Genomic DNA, 27,468 nt, shown 5'->3' with positions numbered 1-27,468 from the left:
GTCTCCGCATTTTCTAGTTTCAGTGTTCCATTTATATTGTCTCAGATAGTTAATGATTATGTTAAATATTGGAACAGCTGAGCTGTCTTGCTGGGCATTAATTGAGTGTGGTTTGTCAACAACCTGGAATTTTTTTGGCTTGTATACAGTTCAGAATTACTAGCTGTAACATTTTGTGGTACTCGTTACTACAGAGGTGTCAGTTGGTCAGCGAGATTCAGCCTACTTAGTTTACATGGTTGTAAAAAAACACTGGGTACCAATGCGTTTGACGCCATGGAAGTTGGTTGTAGATCTGAGTTCCTGTGTTTGTCCTCTCAGTAGAAATAGTGGTTTATAGCAGGCTATATGAAACCGTACTCTGAAGAATTGTGCTGTTCTGATTACACTTTTTTTTCTACACTTGATTTTTTGCTGCAGTTGTTATTTTACTAATGCTTTATTGCACAAAGGTTTACAGTCGCATTGAAATATGTAGTATTGATTTTTGTATATATGTTTTAAACTACTAAATTTGGCATAATTGACAGATCAGTGCAAATTCTGTCAAAAGCACTATTGTAAATTGTGGTTCAGACTTGTTTCTCTGAACAGATGCTTTAAATTTGGATATACTATAACTTTTGCTACATTGTTAATCTGTTGATGGTTTTTTTGTGTGTGTAGTTTTTTTGTTTTGTTTTTTAGCAAGGCAGGCATATTTAGTAACTATCTGCTAGATTTCTTTCCCTCCTATTCTGTTTGACAGTCTGAATTTTAGGTTGTGAGGGAATTCCTGTTTATTTTTTAATCTGTTTTGCGAGGAACACTTTTAGAATGTTCCCACCCCAACTTACTTGTTACTGGATCAAAAGTAAGTTAGCAAGCAAGAATTAAGAACCCCCTCCCCCCAATTAAGAAAGCTTAAGTAGAGCATGTTTTAAAGGAGAGGGGAGGAAGTCATATGAAAACTATTGGTTTAGTAGCTCAGATTGTCGTAAGATGGTCTCTCTTTTCATTTAAGCTCTTGTGACTTGCCAGTACTTTCCCAGATACCTTTAGTTGGTAGTGGAATTCTTTGACGTGCAAGAAAGGTGAACTTGCTTGCTCTTAATGAACTAAACTTTCCACAAAGCAGTGAAAGTGAACTAGTCATGATTCTCTGTAAGTGGAAAGTACACTTGAACTATGTATTAGAATGTGAACTGCATGTTTTCGCCTGTCTGATTCTGTGTCTGTAATTCATTACTACCTTTCCCTTAACATCTAAGAAGTTTCCTTTAAGTGGAAGCCCCCGGGACTGACTGGGTAACAGATTGCAGCCAGAAAACAGTAGAGTGATCCTCTAACAAGCAGTGTAAGCACACTGGTATGTGGTGGAAATCTATAATGAAGTTGCATGTGTTTAAAAGTTACGAAGAAGTGACTCTTCTAGAGGTTTCTGTAGCTTGGTTTTATTGTTCCAGCTCTGTGTGAGCTTGTTGGGAGACATAGATAGGTCTCTGAGAGTGCAGGTTGTGAGAATAGTTCTTTCATGGCACTCCTAGTTGTTTTAAGGAACTGCTCCTTTAGAAAGAACTTTTGAGTAACTGAAGGTAAGCAGTTTAGAACAGAAAATGGAAGTTTTGTTCATGCATCTTGTAGAGGGAAGGCATGCACCTAGGTTCATGTCCTCTGGCTTCTGGAATTTAGCTGTATAGGAATTTTTGGAAGACTTTAGTATCTTTTTTCCTACACTTTACAAAGTATATTAGAATCCAGTAAATTAGTATACTCTGGTAGGGTGTTTTCCTTATATGAAATTGTGTTTTGAGTAACAGACATTAAAGCTTCAATTATGGATATTGTAGTAACTGGGGCTGGGGCAGATAAGACACAGGTCACATGCAGTAGAAAAATCCATATATACATGTTCTACTTATCACATAAAGTAGAGGCTTTAACCCACCCCTCCTGTTCTGTACATCATACTTCACAGAGTTGCTTCAAAGATAGAACATTAATCAGGACTCTAGAATAATTCTATTTTATTCATAATATTGTTACATTTACTCCAGCCTGCTGTTCAGCCTGGGGAGGGAACACAGGCCAGCAGGAGAGCACCTGAAGAGCAGCACGAAGGAATTCCAGCCACTCCAGCCAGTAAGTTGGCTTCATCAGGAGCCCAACTCAAATGCCTGTATGCAAATATGCATAGCGTGGGGAATAAATAAGAGTTAGAGGCATATGCACGCCTACAGGGCTGTGGTCTTATTGTCATCACATAGACCTGGTGACATGGCTCCTATGATTGAAGTGTTTGAATGGACGGATAGAGGCTTTTTCGAAGGTCAGGCAGGGGAGATGAGGAGGGGCTGTCACCTCTATGTCAGTGACCAGCTGGAGTGCATGGAGCTTTGTTTGGGGATGCATGAGGAATTGTCTGAGATCTTATGGGTCAAGATTAAAGGGAGGACAGGGACATAATGCTGGGGGTCTGCTACAGGCTGTCAGACCAGGAAGACTGAATGGATGAGGGCTTCTATAGACAGATGAGAGCAGCCTCATGTTCACAAGCCCTGGTCTTCATGGAGGACTTCAACCACCCCATTATCTGTTGGAGGGACAGCACAGCAAGGTCTGAGCGATCTAGGAGGTTCCTGCAATGCATTGATAATTGTTTCTTCCTCCCAAGTGATAGAGGAGTCAACAAGGAAAAGTGTTGTGCTGGACATTGTTCTTGCCAACAAGAAAGATCTGGTGTGGAATGTCAGACTCCAGGGCAGCCTTGGCAGCATGTGGCCATGAAGGAGTTTGAGAACCTTAGGGTGGCAAGGAGGGTACACAGCAAGCTTGCAACCCTGGACTTCAGGAGAGCAGACTTTGTCTTCTTCAGGGATCTGTTTGGTAGAGTACCATGCAATAAAGTCCTGGAGGGCAAGAGGGGCCAAGAAAGCTGACAGAGCTGGGCTTGTTCAGCCTGAAGATGGGAGGGCTCCAGGGAGAATTTACAGCAGCCTTCCAGAAACTAAAGGGGCATATAAGAAAGTTGGGGAGATTTTTACAAGGCCATATGGTGATAAGACAAAGGGTAATGGCTTTAAACTGAAAGAGTGTAGATTTAGATAAGATATAGAGAAGAAGTTCATTACTGTGAGGCCAGTGGGGTACAGGAATGGGTTGTCCTGAAAAGTTGTGGATGCTCCATCCCTGGCAATGTTTAAGTCCAGGTTGGATGGGGCTTTGAGCAACCTGCTGTAGTGGAAGGTGTCCCTGCCCAGGGATTTAACTCAAAATGTGTGTCAAAACCATATGGAAATAATTCGTGACTGGGTTTAGGAAAGTACGTAATTCTTTTTTTTCTACAGTTGATAATAAAATTATGGAGACAGAACATTTCTTCTTTCAATAACATAAACATCAGTTTAAATTTTCTGAAAGAGGTGCCTGTTGATGGTGAGGGAAGATGAATGATAAAATCATCAATCATATTTCTTGATGACAGTGTCATGCAGCTGGAAGTACTGACTGGGATATATTTGGGTAGCTGTGTATCTAAAGTACCTAAAGGTACTGAAAGGGCAGCCAGTGCTGTGGCAGAAGTTCAGCTAGTGTTTGTGGTTAGAGATACCCATGAAGGCTAGAGAGCTGGGATGGCAAGGGAGGGAAAGATTGGGATGTCTTGGGAAGGCGTATTCACTGCAAAAGGTAGCAGAACTGTTCTTCGGTGTGGAAGAGCAAGCCATGCCGTCTGAGAGAGCACCTATTGTTTAAGAGGCTGTGCAAGTGCAAGGGAGGAAGGGAACCAATCTTCTTATTTTAAGGGTTGTTATGGTTGCTGAGTGAGCATCTAATCAATCTTAAATCTAACTTAATCTAACTTAAAGAGTTACTCTTTTAAGAGTTACCAGGAAGCGATAGAAGGGGGATGAGTGCAGTGGGAGCTCAGAAATCACAAGGTCTCTCTCAGGCTTTCTAAGTATTCTTAGGCAGGGAGATGTTACAGAAACGTTAGATTCTTGCATTTTACCTGTACTTTAAAAAATAAGTGGATGAACGTTTTTGAACATTTTGTAGCTCGGTGCATGGCTTTTGTCAGAGTTTTGAAACATCTTTTTTTTGTGATGCTGTTGTGTGTTCCTCTTTCTGGCTGATCTTGACATTTGGCAATTGTGCACTCTGAAACAGCTCTACTGCTGGATGTGCCTGGGAGCTGTATGCTTCTAGAGTCCAGTTACGACTGACCTCCCTGTTGCTGCTGATCCAGCTAACGCTGTTTCCAGTGCCTGTTGCCTAGGTGTTGTCTGGCTTGTCTCATCCAATCCCTGATTTTGGGTTATCTGTTGTCTGTCATCTGTGCACACTGTAACAGAGCTTCAGTGATGTCACAGTTCTCATGTAAATCACAATCTAATGTACCAAAGCTAAATAGTAATGTTACTAATCCCTGGTAAAGTCCACAATACTGTCTTTCTAGTTTTCTTCATCCGTTGTGGAAATTTGGGACAGTACTGCCTGTGCAGCCCTTTTGCCTTTATGCAGTAGGTGAATAAGGCTTGGGAGAAAGACCACCTCTGTCCTCTTACCTCAGTGATGAGGACAGTCTGCTTTCTCCACTGTTTGTTGGAACCACACAGCTTGTGCGTGGTGCCTTTGGGGTCCATGAGGGACTTCCTTGAAATAAGAGGTCCTGTGTTCTAAATGTGCAGACTAGGAGGAGCAGCAGTGCTGCAAACTGTCCTATGCAGTGACATCCCCCAGGGATGACTCCTTTGCAAGTCAGGTCTGCTCAGAATGAAAGTTAAGGTCATGGCTGGGGAGCTGAGAAACACACACCCCCCCACACCCCCCCCACATTCCTGAGAGAAAGTTCTAGCAGTGCTTAATAGTGACTTTTTGGAATGAGTTTTATGAAATACTGAATTGTACATCTGTCTTAAAATGTTAATTAAAAGCATGGAGGCCAGGAAGGTGTATGTGGGAACTGAGTGAATGAGTCTATATTTGAATTTCTTTCACCAGTTTTCTGGAACTATCTGTAGTTTGTGGCTTTACAAAGGAAGTGGATGTGAACTCTGGATATAGCCAGTTGAAGCATTGAACATAAAGGAATTCAACATAAGATGCAGTAGCTTTCAGAAATGATTAATGACCAAAATAAAGCTGAATTTAAATTTTTAATTTGAGATCGGGCTTGCTGACCATACTGCACATTTGGGAGCCAGTAAAGTGCTCAAAGCACTTAATTTGAAATAAGTGTGCATGGTTTATCAAGTGTGTGTGTTATTCAAGTAAAATGATCACATCAAACAGTTTTTTTCAAGGGAGATGAGCTGCTCTGATGGGAAGAAGGTCTGAACTAGCTTTAAAATTGTGAGCTGTTGAACATGGTTCATAAATTATTTCTGTGAACTTAAGGATCATGCTGTCATATTCTCACTAAGAAACTCCCTAATGCCTGTACTGAAATACTGTGTAGTTTGATAAATTTTTGAAGTGTCTGAAGATAATTTATGTAGACATGTAAACAGAGCCTGTGTTCTGCAGTTTATTTATGGGGTTCCGTTGTTTTGGGTCTACTTTTCTCCCTATTTCTCCCTAGATCTGGAATGTTGCTATTAAACAGGAAGGACATGTACTTAAATGAGTGATATACTTCATTATATAAAGGCACATAAATAGAAATTTGAGTATGTAGGCATTATGTCTGACATTGATCTTGTACTTGTCACCATACTATGTCACATTTTTTGCTATTTTAGAATTCATTGCCTCCCTTTAAAAAGGGTGTAGGAGCAAGCGCTGAATTTTGTTAGCAGGTTGGCTTTTAATAGAGTAGAATGTCTGCCTGTAGATGTAATTTTTTACCCTTTATTTTACAGCTCAATTAGTGCATTGAAGCCTAATTTAACCATTTTCCTCTTCAAGGTACATTCCTTAAAAAGGACACCCACAGCTATTTGAGCCTTAGAACCTTTCTGTAGCAGCACAGAATAAAGCATTCCCTGTTCTAACATGGTCATTATTATTTAAAAAAATAAATATTATCAAGTACTATATTCTTCAGTTAAACCTATCAAGAGATAGGATTTGTGTAGAGCAGGCTAAGAAGTTCTGTCATTAATCCACCACAACTTTGTTTCCTAAGCCAAGACTAACTTTCTCTGTGCCTTACTAGGGTTGTCTCCTGTTAGATTTGCTGACTTGCCTTAGCAGTTCCTAAGTGAAGTTAATCGTTGATTTCATCCACAATTCTGTGTTAGCAGAAGTTGACAAAATCAAGGTAATCTTAGATTTTCCAATATGCATATGATTTAGTGTAAGTACTGTTAAGTTTTGTGGATGATATGTATATGGATATGTATATTTGGAAGGGGGAGTGTGGAATTTTAATCATGCCCAGCCTTGACTTTGCTGTGCTTTGTTGTGATTGGTTTAAATTTTACTGCTGGCATCAGTAAGATTTAAGTCAGACTGTAGTGGTAGGACAAGGGGTAACAGGTTAAAACTAAAACAGGGGAAGTTTAGATTGGATATAAGGAGGAAGTTCTTTAAGGGTGGTGAGACACCTGAATGGGTTGCCCAAGGAAGTTGTGAATGCTCCATCCCTGGCAGTGTACAAGGCCGGGTTGGACAAGCTCTTGGCTGACATAGTTTACTGTGAGGTGTCCCTGCCCATGGCAGGGAACTAGATGATTTTAAGGTTCTTTCCAACCCTAACTATTCTATGAATCTATGAAAATGAATTGCTTTTAAAAATGTATAAAAATTATCTGCAGTTTGATAATTAGAAGCCATGAAATTAACTTCAGACCTTAGAAACTCTCAGTGGTGTATTTAATAATTCAAAGTTATCTTTATAAAAAGCTGCATTTGAAAGTTTTACCCACCCATAATTATTGTACAGCATTTATCTCCTTTGTAGGAGGTCCACATTAGAAACCTACACAGTCTGTTTTGCTTTGAGAGGACAGAAGCCAACAGGCATGCCATATGTACCATCACTTTTAGCTGCAGCAAGCCTAGCAGTTACCTTCCGGGGACTGAGCTGGCTAAAATACTTCCAGTGAATACACATCTCTTGAGAAATCACATTGTCTTGGTGCCCCAACACTGGTAATGACTAAATCCATGTAAAAATTGTCTTGTAATGTCAATGCTATGTTTCTTAGTACTTCTGCAGATGATCCAGAAATTAAAATCAAGTAAATAGTCAAATGGGTAACAATCAGTGGTGAAGTGTAAACAGTGTAAGAATTTGCAAGTATTCTGTCTTCACAGCATCTAATTTATCACAAATGAACCTTGTTCTTCAGTTTTGCAGCCTATAGCAACTTGAAAGTACTTAATTTTAGAAGGTAATATATGTATATACTATCAATAAAAGTTGCGGAATGGAAAGCTCTGATACCGTGAAATATTCCAGATTTTTTGTATGCTTCTTTCCCAGAACTGTACCTCTTGTAATGATACCCTCTTCCTTTTTTGAATAGCCAACACACAGCAAAACCAATGTCCTTAAACTGTGGCTTATTGTTATTATTCATTAGGCAGAGTTGCCAGTAAGGAATTGTAAGGGATGTAATATGCTTTCATCAATGCACAAGTGTAATAATGCTTTTCATGCAAATTGAAAAGAAGCTGCATCCAAAAGAATACAACTGCCTGTCAAATTTGGTAAATGGTACTAACATAAAAACTAGTATCTTTTTCACATAGCTATTTTGCAAAGCATTCTTCATCCCTTTCTTCAAAAAGTAATTTTGTTTCATTTCAGACACAGATTGAATCTAAATGTCCAAACAAATAGCTGCTGTTTGAGTTTTGTTCCCCAGTTGGCTATTTGTATGTGGCATCTCTTTGTAAAAGAATACTTGCACATCAAGCAGTGACTTACTGGTCCTGAGCTTTCTTCTTAAAAATAGGCTTATACCAAAAGAATACTATAAACCTATCTCACGCCTAAGCTTAGTGCGCTTTACTGCTGTGGCATATTTGGAAAAAATCTTCAACTAATTTTTTTCTTTCTAAATAGTGATTGTGTAGTTGCCTGAAAAAAGCTATTTATTGTCTGAGGTTGAAGTATTAAGATAGACTAATAACCTCTCACGCTGACAGTGTTCCTGTCAAGTATTGTTGTTTGCAGGGGAGAAACTGAAGCACGGAAAATAAATAGCTGCCCTATGGTTGTGCATGAATACTTTGTTACTTCACATTTCTGGTCCTGTGTTGGTTTTGTGTGAGTGTGAAGTGGTGAATTGCTTTGTCTTAACTTAAGGCAGAGTCAGTGTGGGAAAAGGCAGGTCTATTAAAGGGATGAGGCAACAAGAATGTGATTTAGTGATCTGAACTGCTTTTCAGAGAAGTCTGTTCTCAGCGTAGGCAGACTAGTCTGTCAGAGGAAAGATGAAAAAATGAAGAGTGGTCCTAGAGTACTTAAATGCAAACCCTTTTGGGAATGACACAGTTGCTGAGTTTTCATTGTGGAACTGGAAATACGCTACTTTGAGAGGATTGTGTCTGGTCTCCTTCCTTTAAAACTCCAACTCCTACCCTTGTCTGTTTGTACAAATGTAACTGCCAACTAGTTTCTCTCATCCCCAAATGCCAGTGCTCTTCTGCTCATAAGAAACACAGTCCATTGTATATTTCAGCTATTGTTTCTTAAGTGAATGGGTGCTAGTTATTTAAAAGGTTTAGTGATGATCATCCGACACTTAGAGAGCTCCTTAAAGCTGTCTTTTATTTGAAGCAGACAGGTAAAATATTTTTTTCATCATGGATTATTGTATTCTGTGTGGAAGCTCTTACATTTAGGAACAAGAAATTTTGCAGTGAAACCTTTATGTTGGAACACGAGTAGAAATGCATTTTTATTTCTGCATTTCTTATTAACTGGATTTTTGGGACTGTTACTCATCTGCCAAATTTCGTAGAAACAGCACGAAGTATTGGAAGTTGTGGGGAATGTACAGATGTGTACAACTGCTGTTATACTGTGCGATCCATGGGAAACTAGGCTCAAGTTAACATTCAGATTGCCAGATAACAGTGAATATGTGCAACTGAAGCATCTTTTGGAGTGTCGGATTGTGAACTAGATGGACAAAGGGGTGAGCAATAATGATGTAACTTGACCTTCAGTCATCTGGTGTTTACTTGAATGATTCTTGGCAGGGATTTCTCTCACAGGAAGAGTTGAAACATGTCTTGGTATGGTGTCCCTTATATTTAATAAGATTTTTCTAGGAAGCTGGAGTGCAGAAAGAAGTAAGTTGTTAGAACTGTTCTCATGAAGGAAGTTAATGACTCATGTAAATGTGTAGCGAGAATGTTTTTTGGTCAAGGAATATATGAGATGAAGAGCTGTAAGAGCTTGTATCAAGGCAGAAGTGGAGATAAGGTGTACTAGGTGTAGGGATAGGATACTGGAAGGTAATTATGAATGGCGGGGTAAATGGTGATAAGATTTTGGAAATACCTGTTAGATCACATTCTTTTCTCTGACGTATTCATTCCTCTTACTATGTTTAAGCCTTTCTTCCTATTTGTGCTTTTGTCATAGGAACTCTGTCACAGAGAGAGTGTGCATGTGTTTGTATGCATTCACTTGTGGCTACCTGCTTTTCCCTCCCTGAGGAAGCTGGTGGTTTGGTAAGGTTTTTCAGCATACTTCAGTGTGAGGATGTGTTTTCTTGGTGAACATCCTAAGACCTATAGGGGCTGGGAGCATGTGCACATGTGAATCCCCTTTCCTAGTTCTGCTGGTGGGATTGTTATGTGGATAAGCCTGAGAACAGGGGTATTGCAAATCAGCAGCCTCGCGACAGCTGTGTTGAAGCTGAGAGTAATGATACAGTACCAGGCATGACCATGTTTTGGTGAAAGGAGGCAGCTTATTTCTTTGTCAGTCACCTCCGTAGGGCTTTTTCATTAAGATGGTAATACTAGGTGAAAGAGAACGGGCCAATTCACACCTCTGTAAATTTCAACTATCTAACTTCTTGCAATTTGTTTGCTCTTTCAAATTACTGTGAACCGTCATGTTTTGGCTGTAAATTCATAACACAATGAAACATCAAATTTGGGGTTATTTGACTCTGAGATAAACAAATAAAGCATGTATTACGAATTTTTATAGACATTACCAATTTCTTGCAATGTAAAACATGATGATTCTGCTGTACTGGGGTACATGCATGTGGTTGGCAGGGTCTAGACAGGAGTGTTTCCCGCTCAACACTTGTCAGGCCACACCTGGAATACTGTGCTCAGTTTTAGTCTCTACTCTACAAAAAAGATGTGGACAGGCTGGAGAGGATCCAGAGAAGGGCCACAGAGATGATCAGAGGACTGGGAACCCTGCTGCATGAGGAAAGGTTGGGAGATCTGAGTTTGTTCAGCCTAGAGAAAAGAAGCCTTAGGGAAGACCTTATCACAGTGTTCCAGTATTTCAAAGGTGGCTACAAAGAAGACAGAGACTCCCTTTTTATGAGGAGTCACACGGGAAAGATGAGGAGTAATGGGCACAAGTTCCTCTTGGTGAAATTCTGACTACACAAGAGGAAAATTTTTCTCAGTGAGAGCAATCAACCATTGGAATGAATAATCTCCCCAGGGAAGTGGTGGATTCTCCAACACTGGATGCTTTTAAGATTCTGCTGGACAGGGTATTAGGACATCTACTCTAGGTCATGCTTTGCGTAGAAGTTGGAGTGAATGATCCTTGAGGTCCCTTCCAACCTGGTATTCTATGTTCTGTGCCTGTTTGAGAAGGAAAGCAGGATATAGCTCAAATTCCGTATTACAAAAAGAGTGAGATAAATCTGAGGGATGCAGGACTTTGGTGGCATGCTTAGAGCTACTGTAATGTAATAAAACCTGGGACTTTGACCATGCAGTGTGAGACTTTTTCTTACTGACTTTATTGAGAGTAGGCACAGAAAGTGCATTTAGGGTCACACAGGCAGCCTTTATTGTATACTATGGCATCTACCAGTCATTGTCGTCTTCTAATTTCTGTAACAAATACTTTCCTTGCAAAAAGCCAACATCGGAATCCATATAGTAAATTAGCTGTATGTCTACTTTAATACATTTAAAGTTTTCCAGTGGTAATTTGTGTGTCAGGGATGTAGTCTGACAGCATGGAAGCGATATCCTGAAGTGTTTTGAAACAAACTTTGTCTGCTCTGTTTGACTCATGTTACGTACACTATGGCTGTCTTGAAAGCGTGCTGTACTCTGCTAAACTGCCTAAACTGGCTGTCAAGTCAAATGCTTATTCAACTCTACAGAAAGGATTTCTTCACTCCATTTTGCAATTGTAGATCGTAGTACTATCCAACACTCCTGTTTCTAGTACCTGATAGTAGAAGATTGTTTATCTTTTCTAACCACTGGAAGCCCTCATGGCAAGAGGCTGCAGTACCCTGCAGTACAGTGCAATATGAAAAGAAGTATTCTGGCTGTCAGATGTGCACTACTTTTCTTTGCATATAAAGATGGCAGTGTTATCTGTCTTTATATGGCATGTACTGTTTTACAACTGGTTTCTCATAAGCTCTCCTGCCTCTATAGTTCCTTCTTGCACAATTAATATAATTCAGACTTTCCCAAATGCTTCCCAAAGTTTCTACATTTGGAAAGGGATGAGCCTTCACTTTCAGTGTTCAGACTTTTGAACTTTGCTCCGAGTGACTGGGGGAGAGAGGGAAGGTGAGGCACAGTGACAAGTTGTTAGCACAGGATAGCTGCAAGTCAAAGTTCTGTTTCACTTGAGTTTACTATCCTGTTAATCTTCAGTGGTTCTTTAGTTCTGGTAGTTTTACCACTTACTAACATAAGTCAAGTTTAGCCATTCTTCCCTTTGTTCTTCCTACCACCTTGGTAGTTCTGTTCATGGGGAACACAAAGCCATAATGTTTGCTTTCTTCAAACCCTCTTGACTCTGCTGTGATTCCTGTAAAGCATTGCCATTTGATTATGTTTTGGCACCTGGTGGGCTGGGATTTCCAGTTGGTTTATATATTGTGCTTTCTTATTGTCCTTCCCTTTACCTGATAAAAATGTAACATATACAGTTTTCACAAAGCAGTGAGGTCTGTGGAGCAAGAGCTGTTTTTCTTGTTTGTACAGTTCCTGACACAATAAAGCTATAATCATGATAAAAGCTTATTTGTGGTGTTATGAAAAAATGCAGCAGTATGTTACTGTGTTCTACAGATAGCATAAGCCAAATAAAGAAGACTCTAAAATTTTTTTAATGTATTTTTCAGACACTATGTAGAGTTTGAAATAAAAGGTGTTAAACTTTTCCAGGTGTACTCATGCTAATGTGTGAGACACAGCACCAGTAGCATTCTTGCAGGACAAGAATCAAAGGATTAATAGCAGATAATGTGGAAGGGGAAGAGAGAAAAAAAGAAAATATCTGCTTTCCAAAGAGAGGGAAAGAAGTACCAGTTTGGGTCTTAGAGATTTACAACTGTTTGTCTATTGCATTTTAATTCTATAGATATATACAGAGTACTTCTAGACTTCTTAAAATATCCATGAGACTTCCTGAAGTTTCCTATTTTAAAATCAACATCTTGAATCAATGCAGTAGCTGTAGCAGAGTGTTCGTAAAGTGCACACAGGTCTTGCATAAAACGCTGGAGAGAAAATAAGTTTTTCAGTAGGTTATAAATTTTATTGGGTATTTCCCTTATCATTTGCTTGCTTTGATGAAGCTAATTTGTTTGAAGAAAAGAATGTAAAAGTAGGAAGGCTGCCACACAGAATTTACATGGGTGCTGAGTGTACCCATGCAAGTGTGTGTGCACATGTTTGTACCAGGAGTATGCTTTGGCTATTTTAAGATCCGATTCTTAATTAAAGAAGTTATTAATCTCAGTAAAATCAATTTCGTTTCTTGCAGGCCGTCTGTCTTCTATTAATGTCTGTCTTTTTTGAATAGAAGCAATTCACAGTGCATTTTTAGGCATGCGGCTATATTACAACTAGCAAGTTTAAGCAATTTTATCTCTTACTCGTCCTAAATCCTGAGGATATTTAACAAACAGCATAGTTGAGGCAGGTCTAGAAAATTAGTGTAGCTAATTGATAGCCTTTGCTATCATAGTGATTGAAATTGTGAAGCTGTTAAATAACAGTAGAGAAAGAGCTATGTGGATTGAACATCTTAATAGTGAGAATGAGTGTGTCTACGTATTGTGGTTTACTCAGTGACATCTCCACTTCTGTCTGTTGTAACTAGAGCAGATCAAATTACTCAAATAATGAAATTAATTTTGCACATAGGTGTTTGCATGAGATTAACAAAAAGCATTGTTTTACAGATGTCAAGGGCACAGGCAAGGAGTGCATTGCCTTAGGAGCTCTCCCCTCCTTTGACTGGGCCTGTTCCTGTGTTGTTGCAGTCCATATGAATGATGGCGTGCTGAGTTATTTCTACACTTTTAATTAGGTCAGTGAAGCATTAATAAGAGACAGAGACTGTGTCCTGTGTTACTGGAAGATAGCTGGGTGGACTGTATGACATTTGTGTAAGTTCAGTTTCAGTCTGAATAGGGGCTAGGGGTCTGAAAACTGTGGTTGCCAGACTTTGCATAAACAAGTCTGCACAAGCATTTGCAAGGTCTGTGGTTTCTGTGAACTTTTTTTGTAAATTAAAGAAATCAAGCTTTCTTGAGAACTCTGCAGTGCTTAATTCTATTAGAAACCAAAACACACTGAAGAATATAAAAGGTTGTCAAAAATCAAAGTTTTATTTCTAGTAATAAGTAGCAAGAAGGGAAGAAAACAGTTTTATCTTTCAAATGAGGATATTTTTCCTAGATGCAATAAACATGCTGTACTTTTACGATTTTTATATTTGATTTATGTGTGCAAAATGTGCATGTAAATATACTGCTACTTCACCACCCCTTCCAGTAAACTGCTTGCATGCAGTTCAGTTGTCATTACAGTGAATGCAGCTGGGATGCTTTGCAGTTAATTCTAATTAGAATCATAGAATAGTTAGGGTTGGAAAGGACCTTAAGATCATCTAGTTCCAACCCCCCTGCCATGGGCAGGGACACCTCACAGTAAACCATGTCACCCAAGGCCTCATCCAACCTGGCCTTGAACACTGCCAAGGATGAAGCGTTCACAACGTCCCTGGACAACCCATTCCAGTGCCTCACCACCCTCTCAGTAAAGAATTTCTTCCTTATATCCAATCCTGTCACTACAGTCCCTGATGAATAGTCCATCCCCAGCATCCTTGTAATTTATTGTTGTTACGTTTATGAAGGCAGAGTTGAAGCTCCGCGGGTATGATCTCTTGACTCCAGTATTCCCTGGTTTGGTCAGGCCAATGTTCCAGAAAGAATCTAGCAAATCTAGAGATGATGTTTAGATTTTTCAGTCCCCTGCTTTTGCTCTGGTCAGATTATGACTTTCCTCTTTGATTCCTGCCTGAATTGTAATGTCTTCACCCTTCTGTTGAACAGACTTAAATAGAAGTTTTTAATATAATTTTATGAATCCAACAAGGCTTCTGGATTTTGAAACTATTATTTTCTGGATGTATGTTAGTTGGTGATTTTTTTTTTCCCTTTTTTTTTTTGTGTGTGGTTTTTTTTGATGTGTGTGTGTGTTTTGTTTTTTCTTTCTAACATGACTAGTGTTTTTTCTTTTTGTCTTCTGTTTTGATTTGTTGATCACATGAGATGTAGGCTTCATAATAAAGAGGCAACAGTTTAGCAGTGTTTTCCTTCTTTTCAGAAATCCTCGTGATTCTCCTCCACACCCCAGTATCAAGTACTCCTACAGTATTTAAGTCTTTTCTGGAAAAATATCAGTTGTAAGCCTGAGTCATGCTGTCATCTTGAACTAGAAGCTTGGATGTTTTGAGGGTTCCTGGTAGGGATTCATGGGGTAATAGCAGATAACATTTTAATTTCTGCAAGCTTATAATAGATTAATGATGGCTGCAGTTCTTAGTTTATGAATAATGGTTTTGTTTCTTCTGTTAGCACTTTTTTCAAGATGGAATGGAGTAAAGCCATTTGAAGAAAACATGATAACTAGCATATATGACTTGAAGCCCTGCTTTAACCATCTAACTTACAATAGAAGCATGAAATCTGGGTGACTGTAGATGGGGTGGTTTTGTTTGTTTGCTGGGGTGTTGTATTTTTTTTTGTTGTTGGTTGGCTGGTTGCGTTTTTTTGGGGGTGAGTATAACATAACAGCTGTATGTAGATTGTTGCATACTGCTGTTTGTTCCAGTAGTTTTAAGGAATTAAGAAGGGAAATCAGTCTAAACTTACATGAAGCTAAACCAAAACCAGGATGTTTACTACAACAGCGATTTAAAGAAACTGTAGTAGGTAAAAGTACAAAGCACGTAAAGAGCATGAATCAAATCTGCGATGCTCTTCCCCCTCCTGTGTAAGCACCATGCAGCCCACACATTGAAATTTTCCACTAGTCTGGCACTTCTCAAATGTGAAATACTTCTAGTATCTGAAATGGAATTTTGGAAGAAAAGAATAGTTACTGCAGTTGCACATGTGCAAAGGCTCTGTACAGTCCTTTGTTAAAACTATTATTTTAAACATAGCTGTTTAATATAGCTAGAAACTGTTTTTCTCTAAGTTCGTAAGTAATACAGCAGGGGAATGTTTTGAAATAGAAGGCAAATTGTTTGGTTTGCATTCATGATAGGGTCTAGTAAGTTAAGAATAGGCACCTAAGTCTTATAAAGGAGATAGTTGATTTAATTGTGGGTAGGTGGTATAATCTCTCTTCTTCTTCTTTCTCTCCCCCAGTTTACTTCCTTTAACTCTGATGTTACCTTCTTTTCTTTCTTTAAGTTACTTGAGAGGTAGCTGTAATTTAGAAGACTGTATTCACTCTTTGAACTGGTTAATTGGTGTTAATAATCTGTTTTTTTTTCTACCCTGTCCAATCCAAAATGCTGTGCTAGAGTATCACCCAAGGATATGTACAATTTGCGGGCAAGGGTCAGTCAAGTAACTTCCTTTGTACCTGGCTGTGCAGAAGTACAGGGTTTGACATGAATATGTCTCTTATGTGCTAAAATCAGGAATCTTGTTGAAGCTGAGCCAGTGTCTCTGCTAGATTTCTAATTTCCACTGCTTACTGCCAAGTATATTAGAGCTGTCTATAAATAGTTTGTGGAATTTTTGAGTGTGAGTAAAAAAAAACCAAAAACCCTCAGGTTCTTTTCTTTCCTCACTGTTTCAAACTACAACTGAGAAGCTTTAACTTTTTTTTTTGGTTTTATGGGTTGGTTTTTGGTTGGTTGGTTTTTGGTTTGTTTGCTTTGGGTTTTTTTGGTGGGTTTTTTTTTTTTTCTCCCCTGAAACTTTCACACACAAGTTGTTCTTTCAGGTTAGTTATAAATTTAAAACTTTGTATTTTAATAACAATAGACTCAAAATTTTTCTTGTGGGATTTACAGGTGTGATCAAATGTTTGTGGTTTGTGGGTTGTTTTTTTGTTTCCTACCTGCAGCATAAAGTCCAAATTTCTACAGTTACTACTCTAGCTTCCTTTTGCAACCTAGGATAAAGCAACCTCAGATTATCTTGCTATTTAGCTGTGCAAAGTTCTCCTGAAAGTGTTTCATGTTCCTCTCTTGTGAGTCTTTCCTGCTGGTTCACCCTGAGAAAAAGTTTGTGCTGCATTAAACACAGCCAGGTACAGAACTGCTGGTGACTTCGTATGTTTAATTGGCAACAAGGGAGAGCTGTTGTTCGCTGTAGAAGTGAGCAAGAAGAGTGGAAACTAACTGAGAAGCCACTCCCATAGAGCAAGAGTGCGAGAGCTCACACTGTAAATTACAGCATCTTCTAAATGTTGTCTTGATGATTTCCAGTGGTGCTGGGTATTCTGTTTCAAGACTCCAGCATCATCTGGCTGGCAGTGTCTACATCAAATTTGCATTATGCTAACATCCCATTATTACAAAATACGGAATTTTTTAAATTTTCTTTTGTGCCTTGTGACAGCAGTCACAATTGGTGTAGTATTAGTGAATAATGTATGCAGTGCTTAATGAATCCAGAAAGAGAACTTATGTTGCTTGCACTAAATGACTGCAGAGGCCCTGGAGCTTATGCCTGAAGTTGAGGTAGTCTCCTTGGCAGCACCAAAGCTGTGGGCAGCAGAGAGCACAGTTGGGATGTTGGGTAGTTGGGGGTGTCTGTTGGCACATCTCGCAGCCTGCAGGAGCAGATTTGTGGAGCAGAGCAAGTTATGCTGAAAATGCAATGTTTGTGCTATATACAATTCTGAAGGGTGTTACCTTGACTAGCTCTAGTGTGGCCCAGAGGGCTGAGTGAGTATCCAGTAGGAGTATGTCATCTAAAAGGAATCCAGTTTGATGGTTCCAAGGCCACAGTGTAATGTGAAGCAAAGCACAAAGTAGGGCGGAACAGGAGATTCAGATGCATGTTCCTCATCTGAAATAAAATAATGTAGATTTGTGCGAAATCTACCAGATTGGTGCACAGATCCCCAGATAACACCATAAAATTATCAGGAATAAAGGGTATATTATGTTTTGGTAGAAAAGCTAATAGATGGGTTATGACCTAATCATTGTATATTCTTCAAATTCAAAACATTCACTTACGTAGTGAACTTTTATTTTTAGAGTACCTGTTCTAATAGTCAATTACTGAAGAATGAGCACAAACTTCTTTTTGGTGGGGGGAATAGTGTTACAATGCTAAAGAATTTAAAAGTAGTAGGATATTTTTCTTGGGAGATTTTTAAGTCAGTGTTATCAAGACTATAGGAATAAAGGTATGCACTTTTGCTAACTCAAGTACTGATTAACTTTGGGTTTAGGTTCTTGTCGTGGTTTAAGCCCAGCTGGCAACCCAGAACCACGCAGCCGCTCGCTCACTCCCCCCAGTTCTGCCCCCTGCTCCTGAAGGAATGGGAAGGAAAATCGAAAGAATGTAACTCCATGGTCTGAGATAAGAACAGTCCAGTAACTAAGGTATAACACATACCACTACTGCTGCCACCAATAATAATAATGATACGTGAAATAACAAGGGAAGAGAATACAACCACTCACCACCCACCGACTGACCGATACCCAGCCCAACCCGAGCAGTGATCTAGCCTTTCTGGGTAACTGCCCCCAGGTTACATCCTGGGCATGACGTGCTGTGGTATGGAATACTTCTTTGGCTAGTTTGGGTCAGGTGTCCTGTCTCTGCTTCCTCCCGGCTTCCCCTCCTCCCAGGCACAGCATGAGACTCACAAAGTCCTTGGTCAGAGTAAACATTACTGAGCAGCAACTGAAAACATCGGTGTTATCAGCATTGTTCCCAGGCTGAAAGTAAAAAACACAGCACTGCACCAGGTACTAAGAAGGAGAAAAATGACTGCTACTGCTGAACCCAGGACAGTTCTGTACAGTGAATGTTGATTATGAAACTTTGTGGCTGTGTTTTATTCACCAAGAGATGAATGAAGACCTCTTTTTCAAAAGTATCGTGCAGTTACATGTAATTTGAAGTCCCTCTGTGAGGAGGAAAGGACAGTATGAGAATGAGGGGGTGATATGAAAACGTGGTGTTGGGCAACAGGTTTTAAGCGTACAGCGCAGACTTGAGAGCACCATATAGAATCATAGAATAGTTAGGGTTGGAAAGGACCTTAAGAGCATCTAGTTCCAAACCCCCTGCCATGGGCAGGGACACCTCACAATAAACCATGCCACCCAAGGCCACATCCAGCCTGGCCTTGAACACTGCCAAGGATGGAGCATTCACAACCTCCCTGGGCAACCCATTCCAGTGCCTCACCAACCTCTCAGTAAAGAATTTCTTCCTTAGATCCAATCTAAACTTCCCCTGTTTAAGTTTGAACCCGTTACCCCTTGTCCTGTCACTGCAGTCCCTGATGAATAGTCCATCCCCAGCATCCTTGTAGGCCCCCTTCAGATACTGGAAGGCTGCTATGAGGTCTCCACGCAGCCTTCTCTTCTCCAGGCTGAACAGCCCCAACTTTCTCAGCCTGTCTTCATACAGGAGGTGCTCCAGTCCCCTGATCATCCTCGTGGCCCTCCTCTGGACTTGTTCCAACAGTTCCATGTCCTTTTGATGTTGAGGACACCAGAACTGCACACAATACTCCAAGTGAGGTCTCACGAGAGCAGAGTAGAGGGGCAGGATCACCTCCTTCGACCTGCTGATCATGCTCCTTTTGATGCAGCCCAGGAGAGGGTTGGCTTTTTGGGCTGTGAGCACACACTGAAGCCGGTTCATGTTCATTTTCTCATCAACCAACACCCCCAAGTCCTCCTCTGCAGGGCTGCTCTGAATCTCTTCTCTGCCAACCTGTAGCTGTGCCTGGGATTGCTCCGACCCAAGTGTAGGACCTTGCACTTGCCATGGTTAAACTTCATAAGGTTGGCATCAGCCCACCTCACAAGTGTGTCGAGGTCCCTCTGGATGGCATCCCTTCCCTCTGGCGTATCAACTGAACCACACAGCTTGGTGTCATCGGCAAACTTGCTGAGGGTGCACTCAATCCCACTGTCCATGTCACCGACAAAGATGTTGAACAAGACCGGTACCAACAGCAATCCCTGAGGGACACATATCTAGTGTTTTATATCCAAGAAATAATTTTGTAAGCACAAAATGGTAGATATCAGTGGTTGTAAAAACAAAAATCTAAAACCTACATAAAACAATTGTGTTGCAGAATTGATTCTTTGGTTCTTGTCTTAATTTTCTAAATAGAGCTATGTCACAGTTGGTCTAAAATAAAAATGGTATTATATAAAATAGCAACACTGAGTATTGTAAACAAATTTTGTGCTTTATCTGTTTTTACAGTGAAATTTTATGTGCTTATTTCCTTCTTCTGTATCATAACCACATTTAAATAAGCCACTATTTAATAGTTTCATCTGTTAGTAAATTTTTATTCTTTCCTTAATTAAAGAAATTAATTATACCGTTGTAGTATTCAAGTATACAACACTGTCTCATGTTAATACTTGCTTTCACTGTTTGAAATTTTAGATATATTTACTGTATCTTCTCTCTAGCAGATGTTCTTGTGTTAGAGGGATTTGGAATAAATCTTGTCACTGTTGCTCAGCTTGCCTTTAGTAGAGAATTCAGACTGATATCTGCACAGCAGTAGGGCTTACTCTCAATGTTTCTGTCTATTGCATGTGTAATTTTATATTAAAAGAAAGTTATTTAAACCTTTCCTTACATTAAGGATAATTTACAACTTGCTGCACAGTTTAACGCTGTTTTACAATTGACCTGAAGTTCAATGACTCCAGTATTTAAGGAAATATGGAAAAGAACTGCCCCTAAAAAATAAATAATATAAAATTTGTCAATAACACTTGCAAAGATTCTTCATCTAAACTGGAGATGATTGTTTGGTTAATGCCTAAAAATCAGTACTGTCCCTTCTCATGGTGCTTTTTTAATGGCCTTTTGTCATTAATTATATGAACTTATGCAAAAGTGTGTGTTGTCCTTTGTCAAGGAAACAAGCAACAGCTGGGTGTAGGATGGAAGCTTCTGGTCGAAGATGCAATGCAGTATGTTAAAAACAAACCAACAGTAAAAACATGAAAATGATATGACTAGGTATCCTGAATTTTATCTTGAGTAGTTAATCCAAACCCATACTGGTGCACAAATGAGTTAATTTGATTGCATGCATATCTCTAATCAGAAGGATGCAGTGATTGCAAACTAAGCCATCAGAAGGCAGGAAATGATAAAATGGTGACACCTGTAAAGGCTGTGGCTGGTTTCTGTAGGAATCTGGGAATGACACTGTTGCTTCGCTTTGTTTCTGAACATAGAAAAGTAACACATGTTGCTTGGCTTCAGTGGACTGTGTACTCTGAGCTCTGCCGCACCTTAATTTGAAGTATTCCTTGTAGCAATAATACTGTCTATTTCATGAACTGTTCAGAGAGGGTAAGTTTCAAATGCTTAAACTGCTTGCTTGTTTGTGGCTCTGTGCCTCCATTCTGGGGAAGGGAAAGTCTGAATTTCTGTAGCGCAGTTTAGCAGTGGTAGGAGAACATGTTTGCGCAGGTATAGAAGAAAATGCAAGAGAAACCATATACTCAGAGACTTTTCAGGTTTATAAAAGATGAAAGATCAAGCCTAGTCCGTTTTGTGCCCCCGTGTTCATTTGGGATTATAGAAAGTGGGATTTTTTTTCTCAGTTGCATAATCTCAATTTGCTGTGTACTGCTCCTTCTGCAGTACATGAGTGTTCGGCAGCAGTATTGCCATATACCTATGGATATGTAGCTCTTTGCTGTTGCTACAGCATGAAATTGCCATGGCCAATGCATTTAATTATAAATGCACAGTAGTTTAACAAATGTAGGTGCAAAGTGTTCAGGAGATGAGGATGTGTTAAACCATGTTCCAAAAGACTGAGGAGGATCCTACCTAATTTTTTTAGCTCATTAGCTGCATGCAACCTATGTGTACATAATTCAGTATAGTGTTTTGAACACTGAACAAATGTTTTGATCACAGGATGGTTTGAGTTGGAAGGGACCTTTAAAGATCATCTAGTTCATCTGGAGGAGGATGGTAGTACTTTTTTTTCTTTTGGTTTCCTCCATGCCCGGCTCTGAGCTGTAACATCCTAACTGTAGGTTAACCGTAGGCACTTTTCTCCCACAGGCTTGGCAGATGAGTGTGACTGCGGTTCGGCCTAACAGGGTGTCTTTAGGTGGAGCTTGTTTGTGCTCAGCTGTGCTTAGATATTTGCAGGAAGTGGCAGGGGTGGGATGGCCACTGACTGAGACTGACAAAATGTGCTATCAAAAGCGGTCATTTCTAAGAAGGGTGCTGGAATATAACAGGAATCATGGATGTTTATTTCCAACTCCAATATCTAGATTAAAAAGAATATTGCTAGTTTTGGACTAGGGCATCATAGGACTGGTGTGAAGTGGGATTTTTAGTGGGGTGATACGTACTAAGGCAACACCAGTTTATTCACGGAATTTTATAGTGAAATTCTTATTTTGTTGGCATCATCCACACTTGGTCAGTTAGAAGCAAAAGTTGATGAAGATTAATGCAAGGTAACTTCAGCTGACAAGAGGCAGTGCAAACAAGTCAAGTTTACTCTTTGTAAGGTGCAGGGTGAACAGGAACTTTGCGAGTAGAATGAGAAAAGGAAGTTTGGTCATGAAGTACATTGTCTAAAGTAAAGCAAGTTAAACATGTACTGCGATAAAGGGTGTTTGGAAGCACATAAAATACAGGAAGTGGTGTTGATCTCTTGTCCCTGATAATTGTGGTTCAAGAGAAATATCCTGTCCAGTCTGCTTGTGTAGCATTCATTATGCACCACAGTACCTTTTAAGTCAAGGTAGTTTAGAAAAGGCTTTCTCTTCATAGCCATTCAGTTACAGCAGTTCCTCAATTTATAGAATTCCAAGGGTTTTGCTAATGCCAAAGGCTTAGTCTTGATATTGAAGAATTTAACTTCAGTGGAGATACGAGCACATGATTTTTTTTTTCCTGTGGAGAGTGACTGGTCTAACAGCAAAAATAAAGGTAATTTAAATGTGGGGTTTATCACTAGGGTTTTTTCATTTATCATTTCAACAGTCGAGTTAATTTCTTTGTAAAACACAATCTGGATGTAACAGAGTCCCAAGATACATGGTGTTCTTCCAAAATGAAGTTACAAAATTTGATTTTAAAATCATGGTAGACAATGTCGCATGTATCAATTTTTTGAGTGCATTTAACAACATTAATTGCTTCACTGTGCGTTCATATTACTAGTTCTGCTCAAATTGAAATTAAAGCAGGGGTTTCATTTAAGTCTTCATGCTATTTCAAATATATCAGTATTTAAATATAAACTTCTTTGTCTGAAGCCTCCAAGTTCATGTCCTTGGAATGCTAAAGCTTGTCTTTAATCTGAATGTTTTGACTAAGAGGGACATTAGTTACTGGGGTGGAGGTGTTGGTGTCTGGCTATGCTTTTTGAAAACCGTGAATCAGTAAAAATTAAAGGAGAAGCTCGTTTCAGGACTGTAGGCTTAGTTTTATGTTCTGACGTTATATGCAGGTAATCCTTTGAGTCTGATACTGATGTCACTTTGAGAGCGAGCTGTGCTGCGTAGGCTATGGGGAAAGAGATGTAGGGGGGTAACATCCTAGAATGCTGCACTGTGGTTAGCCTCCATTAGTCTGAGCATCACTGCTACTGTTTGGGTTACAAATATATAGAACTTGGCAGCTATTTTTTTCCAAACATACAATGTTTCTGAAGTGTGAAAGCATTGGGGTTTTTTCCATACTTTCCCCTTAGAGTTTTCCTCTGCATTTTTTTTGGAATGTTGCTGCTGCAACATTTTTCTTGTAGCCACTCCCCTGGCCTGTGTTTATTTTTCTATCTGTGATGAAACTGAGAAGATGTTAGTGAGCCAAATACCTTCCAAGGCTATGGTTTTTATCTTTCACATAGTTTTGTTTTTCTCTCCAGACTTCATACAGGAGTATAGGGCTCATGGCTCTTGGACCAGGATGTTTGGAAGTGACATTGTGAGGTTGTGAGTTTTCCAGGGTGGGGTAGGTGGTATTTAATATATTTCTATATAGACCAATAGTGGACAAATGTCCCAACTGCTGGGAAACCTGAAGGTAAATCTAGTGTCACCTTGCTTCTGTGGTCAGTCAGCTGTGAGACACAAATCAAAAGGAATGAGTTTGTTTCTGCCTGCTCCTAAGACAAGACAGCATCCTAACCTGCAGGACTTGAGTTGGGATAGGTAAAAACTGACAAAGGTCAAAGGGGACTGGCTTTCTGCTGTGAAAATAAAATGAAATTTTATGGACGAGTCTCAGAATCAGTGACCAGCTTCAACCATGATCATTCTTTGAACTTTTGAGAGATTTTTAAAGTTATTCAAAGCAGAAAGACACCTCAGAAATGGGAAATTGTTCCATATTGTAAACACACTCTATAAAGAGTCCAACCCATTTTGTAACCAGTTGGCTGATTTATTTTTTTAATTGCAGTCAAGGAATATTTGGAGATATTACCAGCAGTGGTGGTAACAAACTCACATGCACTTAATTAGAAAGCCATTAAAAGTACTTTTCAGGCTTTTCTTACTATAGGTTACTTATAACCTAACGTATAGGTTACCAGTAGTTTAATGTATCTCGTATCCTATTTACTCATTTATTTTTCTTTTTAAACATAGTAAATGCTTGGGGTTTTATCTTAAGTTTTGTCCATTTGAATTTTTTAACTCAGGTGCAGTTGCTGACCGTATCTTAAGCTTCAGGACTAATGTTGATATATATTTCTCTTTAATACTTCACTTCAAATAAGTGGTCCATTTGTCATAAGTGTTTGTAAAAGGATATGAAGGAGATGGGTATAGTCGTGGCTGCTCAAGTGAATTTTGTTTTTCTTTTTTTTAAGAAGTTACCAAAAAAAAAAAAAAAGGGTGATGGAATGTGTCAGTTTTTGAAAAATAAACTGGTTTCTTGCAGTCAGAATGGATTTGTGCAGGAGATTTTTAGTGTGTGTCTTCCAGCACTGTGCTGTCACACAGAGCAGTACTTAACCAGCTCCTGTAACTAATATGAGCAAACTTTGTATCAAGTTTTGTTTGGTGGCACATGTTTCAGTTTAAAACTTCATGTTCAAATGGGAATGAATAGTAATTATTTCAAGAAATATGAAGGCTTACTGGTGACCTAAGAATTTTTTGTAATATACTCTTGCTTTGCTGTATTAAATAGACTAACAGGAATTTCAAAGATAATTATGTTCCCATACCTTACTGGAAATTTCTGATGTGTTATCTGATATATTGATATTCTAGTGGGCTCAGTTTATATGGAACCGGGTGTCATAGTTATTGAGATCATATAAGGATCATTGCCTTAAAATTTCATAAAGGTGTTGGCAGTTAGTAATGCTTAAATGGCATCTGAATATACTTATTTTAGTGACAGTTCCCAATAAAAAAGGACGAAGTAATCTGAGAGGTTTCTAAGGTTCGTCTTTCGTGTATTGGGAAGGAAGTAATTTTAAAAACCCACCTTATTTTGATACTAAAATACTTGGATCCAAATCAAGGCTTCATTTCCCTGCCCATGGCAAGGGGGTTGGAACTAGATGATATTAAGGTCCTTTCCAACCCTAACTATTCTATGATTCTGTGATTCATTACACATTAATGCTTCTAACTAATCACTGAAGTCAGGTTGACAATAAATGTGACATCACTTTATGTCAAGAGATTAATTGTTATTGTTATTAATTGTAAATATGCACAAAGCATATTTAGGTGGAAAATATTAGTATTACATTTTTGGATAACGAGTTTAGTTTTCTTAATTTAACACATTAAAGTCAATGTGTACAGGATTTGGATTCAAGTTCCTATTTTAGTATGTTTCTCATTGTTACTGATTCATAGTATTTTCATGTTTTGTCACTGTATTTTTATTCAGAACTGATTACATTAAAATTCTGTGGGTTTTGTTTCCCTGGCTTTTATGTATAGGCAGCTTGTCTGTAATTCAGATTCTGGGGTCATCAGTGGAGTGCCCAGATTATTGATGTCTTCAATGTAATTACTTAGGGGGCTTTCATATTTCTAAATGTTTGTGAATGCCTTTTTTTTTTTTTTTCCTTGCTGTTCATTTTCAGTGTTCAGTAACAACTACAGATACAGTTGTATGTGCTGATAACCCTTTTTTGAAAATAAAAAACAACCAGTGAAAAATCCCTACTGTAATTTTGAAAAATGAAATAGCAGTAAGCTATTTTTAGCTTAAAAGAAGAGGTCTTGAAATGTGTTACTGTTTTCCTTATGTTGATGGAAATAATAGCAAACAAGACAATCCAAAATGTTCTTCTGTGGAATTGGTTACAAGCAAAATCACTTTACAGCAAAGATGGTGTTTGTTTTGTAAATGTAGAGCTGTTACTGAAGACATGAAATCAGAGCAGCAAACACTCCTTAGCATGCCAGTCTATATGCAAAGTGAAGAAATTAGTTGGAGAATAGCTTTTTAAAACTTAAAAGAGATTTTACTTTTTAAAATAGTTTAATTGGAAGATAGTTTCTCACTCAGATTATTTTTTTGTTTTAAAGTACTTCTTTCTTTTGAATGTTGAGAGAAATACAGTGTGGATTTTTTTCTTTCTTTCAAATTGAGACAAAGCAACTTGGTATGTAAATCTATGCAGTGAAATTAGTACATAAAAGGCAACACACATTACTTTTAAGAGTCCAAGAGTTTATTTTTTCAAACAAAACCACTTTGCTGTCCTTCTACATATTCTGATCATGAGGTTTCTAACTGTATTGTGTTTTTAGGAAGTAAAAAACTTACATCTTTGTGCATTTGGGGTTAACCCTGGGAACAATTTGAGAAACATTTTATTTGTAACCACTGCAATGCACCAGCATTGAGATGCTTACTTAGGTGTATATGTTGTAGGTCAACTCTGACCATGGTCTTTAACCTTGGTATAAAAGGAATATTGAGTTTTCTTCAAGTATTTAATGTTATTGTTACCGAGACATATCACACATACAATGTAGTGCTGGCCAAACAACTGTTTCCACCACATGTATGAACATCTGCGTAACATGGCAAATCTTCAGTATTACAAAACTTTGAGGGGTTAAGAGTTGTGGTTTCAAATTTCGCTTAGTGATGTATTTCACGTTTTAGATTCGCTGCTTATGGTCAAAGGAACTTATTTATGAAAGTACCTTTTCCTCCTGAAATGCCTGGAAGATTTTATTAAAAATTTGCTTTAAATGTTAAAAGATGTTGAATAAAGGAGAGGAGACTGAGAGCTGTGCTGTGTTAGAAAGTGCACCAATACAATTTTATCTGTCACATCATGTACCAGGGCTACCACCTGTCAGCAAATGTATTCACTTTAGCTGACTTTTACTTTGGTGGAGTGCAAAGTAGTGGGCCATTTGGAGGAATAACTTTTTTGTCTCTTAACTCTTGACCACATGGGTTTCACTGTTCGTCTTTGCAAGTATATTTCCGTTTAATGAATGTTAATGGGGATTTCCTCTTAAAAGGTAGCTAGTTTCTGTCTATATCTGAAACATCTTTCTGGAGGAGGGGTTTAGGCTGCAATTGGTTATGAAATAGATGTCTTTCCATGGATGTTTTTATTTGCATAGCATTTACTTAAAAATCGTGATAGGAGGAGGTGGGGGAGATGGACTGAAATAAACCTTTCTTGAAAAGAAAATAGCATTTAAGAAGATGCAAAATCATGCAAAGTCCACCATCTAAAATGCCTGAAGTTTCTCAAAACTCTTGGCTACTATCAGTTTTTTGTTCCTTAACTTTATAGTACATTTAATTGTTCTGGTACACTAACGATACTTGGGTTCTTTAGTTTTTCATTGTATAGTAACTTTTCCTCTAGTTTTTCTCTTAAGTT

General features: G+C 38.7%; 1 protein-coding gene across 2 annotated transcripts in view; it reads left to right on the top strand.

Annotated features, from left to right (window-relative positions):
• LRP12 (LDL receptor related protein 12) overlaps positions 1 to 27,468 on the top strand; it is a 55,559-nt gene that overhangs the window by 5,353 nt on the left and 22,738 nt on the right. The window lies entirely within an intron of this gene.

The sequence above is a fragment of the Psittacula echo genome, assembly GCF_963264785.1.
Source record: "Psittacula echo genome assembly, chromosome: 2".
In the NCBI taxonomy this organism is placed as follows: Eukaryota; Metazoa; Chordata; class Aves; order Psittaciformes; family Psittacidae; genus Psittacula; species Psittacula echo.
Note: the sequence above shows the minus strand (reverse complement) of the source record. Positions and strands in the feature narration are given on the sequence as shown.